Here is an 8,980-nt window from a genome sequence, read left to right on the forward strand (position 1 = left end):
ACAAAAACACTGCTTCCTGCTCCCTGTCAGCCGTGGACTTTGCTGTCTGCACACACAGACTGCGACATTTGTAGTTGTCTATTAATTGCGGGTTGTTGTTTTTTTTTCCCCCGAGAACGAGATGCTCTCCTGCAACGTGTGTGTGTGCGCGCGCGCGCGCGTGTGCTTAATGACTTTCTCATTTTGAGATCGGGCCAGATAGCTTTTTGAAGAAAATCTGCCCAGAGCCTGGAACATATAGAAAATTCTTGCAGCTTAATAGCACTCCCACCCATCCCGCCCATCCATCACAGACGCACCGCGGAATGAAAAACAAGCACATTGATTGGATCTATTTCTAATCGACAGCCTAAGATACTGTTTGAAATCTGCTGTTAGTCGGAAGAAGTTGGAAGGGGCTGTGTCTCATTTCTCAAGGGCGTGGGGGCTGCGGGAGAAGAGAAGGAACTGTGGCAACATTCAGCGAGCATGACCTGGCACCTACTGGGTGTTGCATCCCCGGCTGGGTGCTGGGGACACAGAGGTGACCACCCCGCCCTCCTAATGGGGGAGGCAGACAGGTCACCTGTGACCCTCGATCAGAGCCATGATGGCGAGTACTGGTCAGGCAGCTCTGGCGGCCACAGAGTGGGTGCCTGATCCAGCCTGGGAGATCAGGGAGGGCTTCCTAGAGTCCAAAAAAAGAGAGAGAGAGAGAGAGAGCGAAAGGCAGAGGAGGAGTTAGATGTCAAACCAAAATATGAAAAGGGAAGAGGGCTTCAGGGAGGGCCAACAGCGTGTGCAAAGGCCCCGGGGCAAGTGAGGGTCATTTGGTGTGGCTGGAGGGTGGGGCAAGTAGTGAGAAATGAGGAGTGAGATATTGGCAGCCCCTTGAAGGCCATGGGAGGGCGTCTGGATTTCCCCCCGGAAACAGTAGGGAGCCGTGGAAGAATCTAGAACAGGGGAGTGAGTGACATTTGTTAAAAATCATCTTGGCATAGAATTATCCCAGGACTTAGCAATTCTGCTCTTAGGCATATCCCCAAAAGAATTGAAGGCAAGGACTCGAATGAACAGAGAGTCTGTTTGGGGCGATAATTTTTTTTTGGAACTAGTGGGGATGGTTATACAACATTGTAAATGTACTTAATGCCACCGAATTGTACACTTAGAGAGGGTGAAGACGGCTGAGTTTTATGTTATGTATATATTACCACATTTTTTTTTTTTAAAAAGAGCTACAATTAAAAAAGAAGAAGAAGGGGGGGGGATGGGGAGGCATTTTGGCTGCCGCGGGAGATCCGGGTTGGGTCTGCAGGGGTTACCAGCCAGAGCAGAGTGGAGCCCCGGGAGAGGGTGAGAAGTGGGCGGCTGGGGGCGTGTTCGGCAGTTGGGGCTGACAGGAGGCCAGGAGGAGGTGCGATGCCAGCGTCCTTGTGGCCCCACCTCCAAAGGTGGCCTTTGCAGGCAGTGGGGCCCCGGGTTCCCACTCTCTGGGGGCCCAGGCACCCACCTTCCCTGCAAGTGCCCTGGCCTCTCCCCTCCAAAGTCCACCCTCTGTGGCCCAGCCCGGGGAGCCCCCATGCAAGGAACCCCAGACGAGGATGAACGCCACTGCTTGGGTGCCCAAACCAGAGATGCCGGGCAGAAACTCAATCTCTCTCCACCCACCTTCACTTACAAGGTACAGATGTAATGCCTGCTTTTAAATTCAATTGAGTCAGATTCAGTTCTGCTCTTAGAATACATTACCCAGCTGGAGACAGCAGGGGGAAAAAAAAAAAGACAGGAAAACACACACACACATACACACACACACACACACACACACAAAACACAACACAGACCTATTTAGAGATTTCCCTCTAAATGGATTTTAATTCTCTCGATTTATCAGAGGCCAGAGTTGCTGCTGACAGCCGGCGTTCATTGTCTGCGAACCCAGTTTCAGCGGCAAGGAGGGGTGTGGAGAAGTTGGGTGAGACTCTGCCGTTCGCTTCCGGTGGGGGCGGGGTGGGGCGCGGGACCTGGGGTCACCCAGACCAGGGTCCCAGTCCCAGCTTTGCCACTCGCTGGTGATGTGACCTCGAGCCAAGAGTATCACACGCTCTCGGTGCCTCGGTGTCCGCGTCTGTGAAATGGGGACAGTCGTCGTGCTGGCCTCCGAGGGCAGCGGGTGAATAATGGACCATCACAGAAGATTCAGGTCAGGCCCTGTGCGCAAAGCCTGGAACGTTCTGAATGTTCAGTAAGTGCAAGGACGATGATGATGACGATGCGGCAGAAGACGGTTGTCAGTGACTGACGTTACTCTCCGACTAGAGGCGCGGGCCTGCGCGAGGACTGTCAGGCTTGAGCCCTGATTTCAAAGGCTGGGAGGCTTTGGGTGGGGGCGGGGAAGGAAAGGGAGGGTGGGAGGGCGGGGGTGGGGTGGCCTGGCTTAAGCAAAGGTGTGGAAGTTCAACCAAAATCGGAAGGTACTGGGGACAGGACGCTGAACAGCTTTGGGGCCAGACGGGTCGGGGAGAAGGGTGGATACAGACATGATCGGACAGCATTAGCTTCCTTTCCAGAAGCCCCACCCCCGTCTCTATCAAGAGTCACCATCCCGTGTTCTGTGGCCAAGCACAGACACGGCCATGATGCCAGCGCGCCAATGGGAGGCAGTGCCATGACCTGTCCTCTGTCCTGGGACGCCCACCTCTGGCCTTGGACCTCACGAGCGAGCGGGAAGAAAGCTCCTTCTGCTGCTCCCATAGTATTATGCAGCTGAGTGGGGGGCAGGGCCTTGACATCCACAGCCTGCAGGCCAGCCTGGCTAGCTCAGCCCTCAGCCTCCCATTTCACAGATGGGCAAACCGAAATCGGGGAAAAGAAAGGGCCATCCTGAGGCCTCAGAACTGACAGCTTCCCCAGGAGACCTGGGTCCTAGATAGGCTGCACTTTCTGACCTAGAGGAGGCTTCCGGGCTGGGCCTCGGGTTTTGCCATTTGTCCAGCAAGAGGAATAAGCAAAGGCCTCTCAAGGGTCCTTCAAAGTGCCCTGTGCTGAGAGGCTCATCTGGAGGTCTGGTCCGGGGGCCTGTGTCTTCATAAGAGCCTGGTGAGCAAGAATGGGGGATTGTTGGACCAGAATCGGAGAGTTTTAGGACAAAAGGTGTCCTGACTACATAGGGACCTCCGCTCTCCTGGGCCCACGTCCCTCAAGGGTTTTGGCGGGCCGTACGTGGCTTCTCGGAAGGGTTGCTTCATCCACAGGGGGCCTCTTCGGATCCCGGGCCCAGAGCCCCTTGCCTGGCCCTGCGTGGGACGGCCACCTGGGGAGGGGAGGGGGCATGCAAAGCTACTCGGTAACCAGGATCGGGGTAGGAAAAGCAAAAGGAAAAGACAAAATACAATTACCCTTAAGGGCGCCGCCTGGGAGGGGCACACAAAGTGGATTCAGAAGGCTAGAATATTCCACATCTTGATCTAGTGGTGTCTACGCAAGTCTCTACCTGAGGAATCCTGCCTCAGGCTGCACAGTTAAGACTCCGGGTATGTTGGGCACGGATAAAAAGGAGGGAAAAGGACTTGGAGAGATCGGCTAAGACAGACAGCGAAAGAAAGCAAACGGCTGAGAGACCCAGAGACAGACACAGCGAGACAGGTGAAGACGGTAAGAGATGGAAACAAATCGAGAGAGACAGAAAGTCTGAGGGAATTGAGAAACAGAGACAGACGGGAGAGAGACAGAACCAGGAAGGGAGAGAGACCTCCACGAAGAAAAAGAGGGGCGGGGGGGGGAGTGGAGAATCAAGGTTTCAGGGCAGAAAGGTGGGAAGAAGGAGGAAGTGGGGAAGAAAACAGAGAGACAAGGGCCAAAGCCAAGGACAAAAAGAAGGAAACAGGCAAAAGGCCCGAGAGAGGGGGAGGGAGGCCCGGGAAGCCAGGAGCCGTCACACACACACACACACACACACACACACACCAACATGTCCTTAATTGTAATTACACGGGAACATTCAGTTTGTAGATGCAGCAGAAATGAAAACGCGCCTAGCCCATTAATCTAATGGCTGTTAGTCAATCACTCTTCAAAAGGGGCTCCGAGGTGGCTGTGGGGGGGGGGGAGTGGCAGAACAGAGGAGAGGGTTTTAAACGAGCGGAGCGAGGCCCTCAGGGAGAGCCTGAGGGACAAGTCGGGGGAGAACCAGTTTCTTGGCTGGGGAGATTCAGAGCCTTGCAGGGAGCTCCCAGCCTGGAGGTCTGGTCGGCCTGGGCGAGCAGGAAGTCTCATCCGCGAAGCTGGGTTGGGGGAGATCCACTGTACCCCCCCCCCCCCAACCGGAGGGATCGAGTTAAGTCTTTAACTTCCCCACCCCACCCCCCGGGGGTGGGGGAAGGCTTCCTGGAGCAGGGCTGCCTAAACTGTGCTAAAATGAGGCAGGCAAGGGAAAAAGGAAGGGAGAAGGGCCTTCCAAGTAGAGCGAACAGCTTGTGTAAAGGTTGAGAAGGAAACACACAGACAACGTTAAGCGTGAGCTGCAGAAGCCACACCACACAGGGCCTTTTCTGGCATCGCGAAAAGACCTTGTTCCCACGGTGATGGGGTCAAGTGCAGATCGATATTTTTTTTTTTAATTTTTTTTTTCAACGTTTATTTATTTTTGGGACAGAGAGAGACAGAGCATGAATGGGGGAGGGGCAGAGAGAGAGGGAGACACAGAATCGGAAACAGGCTCCAGGCTCTGAGCCATCAGCCCAGAGCCCGACGCGGGGCTCGAACTCACGGACCGCGAGATCATGACCTGGCTGAAGTCGGACGCTTAACTGACTGCGCCACCCAGGCGCCCCGCAGATCGATATTTTTACATGTCTCTGCGGATGGAGGCAGATTGGGGGGGGGGGTCCTAAGATCTTTGACTTACTCAAAGAGAGCGAGCTCGGGGCGCCTGAGTGGCTCAGTCGGTTAAGCGTCCAACTCGTGATTTCGGCTCGGGTCCCGATCTCCCGGGTTTGTTTGTGAGATTGAGCCCTGCATTGGGCTCTGCGCTGACGGCCTACGTGGGATTCTCTCTCTCTCTCTCTCTCTCTCTCTCTCTGCCCCTCCCCCATTCTCTCTCTCGCTGTCTCTCAAAATAAATAAATTAATTAAAAAAAAAAAAAAAAGAGTGAGCTTCTCAGTCCCAAAGGCATGCAAGAAAAAGCCAGGTAACCCCCCAGGGGTACTTGGTGGGGATCTGGGTGTCGGGTGCAGGCTGAAATTTGTATCATTCGGATTCTCAGCCAGGAAGGTGGGAGGACCCTGCAGGCAGGGGTGCAATGTGTTACTCGTCTCACTTGGGGGGCACACCACTGAGGAGTGGGGGGTGTGAATGAGTCAAAGACACCTGGGCGGGAGGCTTGAGTAAGTGCCCAGTGTATACCTCTCCCCGCCACTCTCAAGGGTGACTCACTCATTCATTTGGTCTGGGCTGTGGAGGCCTAGGGGAAGTGGGGGGGGGGGGGGGTGGGGAGGCCACCCCATCATCCAGCCACTACTCACTGCTCCTGCTCACTGAGTACCTACTGTGGGCCGAGTCGTGTGCAGGAACCAAATTTCTGCCTCCCTGCAACCCAACAGCTCTGGAATGAAATCTCCTGGGTTCACTTATGCCTGGGACGGGCGCAGTCCCCTCCACCCGGGTTCCAACCTGGCCCCCCTCCCAGGATGCCCTCCCCGCAGCGGCCACCAGAGGGCCGCTGTGAACACCTGGGTCAGGTCCCGCCCTCCTCCGTCCACAGCCCTCCAGGGCTCCCACCTCCCACAAGAGAAAGCCCAAGTGCTGCCTGTGGCTCCCAAGGCCCTGAATGACCTGCGACGGTCCCCTCCCCACCATCCGCTCTCTCTGCTCCAGCCACACGGGCCCCTTCGCTGTTCTGGCAACATGCCAGGCTCCGTCCTGCCTCAGGGCCTTTGCACATGCTGGTTCTCTGCCTGGAACACTATTCCTCCAGATCTTCTCGCAGCTTCTTTTTATTCAGCCTGAGCATCACCTCTTCAGGTGACCCCTTCTTGACTGTTGGGCTAACATAGCATCCCAGTCTCTCCTTCCATTTCTCCCTTGATTTTATGTCCCTTGCAGCGCTACAGTTCTCGGAAATGAAGGTGTACCTGTTGACCTTTGTTTCCGTCACTTAAGGTCCAGGGAACTGAACTGAGGACCGCTGTGGTCTCGGCACACAGTAAGTAGCCAATACGTGTTTGGTGGCCGACTGGATGAATCTCTACAGCACCTCCCTAAGTTGTGGGGACTTTTGTCAACCCCACTTCACACAGTGGGGACCTGAGGTTCCGAGAGGGGCAGCCTGCGACCTGCGGGTGCTCCCAGGCTGCCCAGGGCTGGAGGCTACGCCGGGAATTGTTGGGAACAGGGGTGGTGTCTCCTGCACAGATGAGCAAACCGAGGTTCTGTTTGACCGGGGGCGGGGGCGCAGCGCACGCCGCCATGGGGACAATGTGGGTGCGTACGGAGGAGGGGGCTCCTAATTTAGTGGAGAGGACCCTGTCGTCCCCCTTCCTGTTTTCTCCCTAAAAACCGGCCTTGGGATGGCCAGGCGAGGGGCGACACCGAGTAAATGGCAAAGCGCTTGTCATAAAGACGCACTCACAGCCCGGCGGATACGGCAAATTCCTCACCCCCGCGCTCCCGCCCCTCTCCTCCCCTCGCCCCTCCCTTCCTCGGTCTCTCCCCGAAGGCCCCAGCAACCTCCCGCAGGTCGCTGCGAGCTGAGCCCGGAGCCCGCCCACCGGGAGCCCGCAGCCAATGGCCGTGCTGCCTGATGAAGTAATGCGCCCCCTCCGCCTTCCCATTGGCTGGGCTGGAGGCCGAGCTCCCCGCGCCGCGTGCGGGGCGCGGGAAGGGGTCCCTGCAGCCACGCGCACCTCCCGGGGGTACCTGGGCACCTGCACCCTCTCCTGTGGGACACCTGCCTGCCCCTGCCCTTCTCAAGGCTCATGCTGGGCCTAGAGACCCCTGCGCGCCAGCTCCTGGCCACAGGGACGCCCCAGTCCTCCCGTCTGAGCGGGAAGGCTAGGCGCACGGAAGGACCCCACCCCAGCCTCCGGCGATCAAAGGACCCCAGAAGTTTTGACCGACCTTTCTGGATAATTGCACATGAGTTCAGTGTCCACCGTGTGCCAGCCCGGGGCCCCCTGGGGGATAGAGTGCTGACGAAGTCGCACCCGGGTCCCCGTCCTCCGGGGCTTCACAGAACCCTGGGGAAGAGGGACACGACACCACAGTCGCCGGTGCGGCTGCGGACCGAGGGTGGGAAGGGTAGGCAGCGGCCGCGATGTCCCCGCAGCTGGGCCGCGCGGTCCGCGGCGGCCGAGGCAGGGAGGGCGGAGGCGGGCGGAGGGGGAGGCAGGAGGGGCTCTCCTCTTAATTATCTCGTTCACTCGTTTATTCACTGGGAGCTCCGGCGCGTTGGGGGGGGGGGGGGGCTGCGCCTTTTCGCTGCAAACAGTCAACATTTTTTATCTGGCTCCCCACCCCCCACAGCACACACACACGCACACATATACACACGCGCGCGCACACACAGCCCACTGGTTCTTTTGTATACTTTTCTTCCTCCTTTCTCCCCCTGCCTTCTCAACCAAGCTAATGGCTTTTTTTTTTTAATTGTAGGCGTGTAGATTTTTATTTTTTTAACGTTTATTTATTTTTTGAGAGACAGAGAGAGAGAGAGAGAGAGAGTGTGCGCAGGGGAGGGGCAGAGAGAGAGAGAGGGAGTCACAGAATCCGAAGCAGGCTCCAGGCTCCGAGCTGTCAGCACAGAGCCCAACTGGGGCTGGAACGCGCGCGAACTGCGAGATCCCCCTGACCGGAAGTCGGAGGCTTAACCGACTGAGCCACCCAGGCGCCCCATAGGCGGGTAGATTTTCAAGTGTAGATTTCAGCTGCCTTTTTTCTTAACTTTCTTACTGAGGTGTAACCCCTCCATGCCACAAACACACACATCGTTAAGTGTACAGATGCATGCCTTTTTACCTAAGCGGGGGACCCGAGGCCAGCGCCCGGGTGGGGGAGGTGAGTTTTGCAAGTGCAAGGTCCACCCCTGTTACTATTTGGAATTATGACATTTTGTTCACCCTGGATTTTTTTTTTGCATTAATTTTTATTTTCAAAAATATCTGCAGTCTTAAAAAAAAAAAAAAAAAGGAGGGGACGCCTGGGTAGTTCGGTTAAGCGTCTGACTTCGGCTCAGGTCATGATCTCGCGGTTTGTGAGTTCGAGCCCCGCGTCGGGCTCTGCGCTGACAGCCTGGGGCCTGGAGCCTGCTTCGGATTCTGTGTCTCCTATTCTCTCTCCCTTACCCCGCTCACACGCTGTCTCTCTCTCTCTCCTCTAAAAATAAATAACATTAAAAAAATTTTTTAAAGATATTTGCAGTGAAATATTACTTACCTTGACTGCTGAGTTCTATGGTGCTTCCTTGAATTTGGTCACTGAGAACCGTGCCTCCCCCCACCATACCCTAGTTCTGACCCTGTCTAGAACATTCCAGAAGACTTGGCGTGGGAGGTGGGGGCTACCCCACCCCCCCCCCCGGCCCCGCCCCCCCCCCCCCCACTCCCACCAGGTAGCTCTGGCTTCGTCATCACAGATTATTCTGGAAATGCATCTAAACAGAATCACACAGGGCACAGTCTTTGGAACCCGGTTCCTTTCGCTCCATGTCATGCTCTGGAGGTGCCTGCAAAGTTGCCACACGTCTGAGTAGCTCATTCCCTTCCGGGGCTGTCACTGCAGTGTGTGGACAGAGCTGGTGTGTTGATCTAGCCACCGGCTCCTGGGCATTTGGGTTGTTTCCTGTGTTTGGCTGTTCCGAATAAAGCTGCTACGAACATTGTCACACACGTCTCCGTGGGGACATATGTTTTCATTTCTCTTGGGCAAACACGCAGGAGTAGGATGGCTGGGTCATATGGTAGGTGTGTGTTTAACTTTGGAAGAAACTGCCACCCGGTCTTT

Source organism: Herpailurus yagouaroundi, unplaced genomic scaffold (genome assembly GCF_014898765.1).
Source record: "Herpailurus yagouaroundi ecotype Mexico unplaced genomic scaffold, PumYag 295, whole genome shotgun sequence".
Taxonomy (NCBI): Eukaryota; Metazoa; Chordata; class Mammalia; order Carnivora; family Felidae; genus Herpailurus; species Herpailurus yagouaroundi.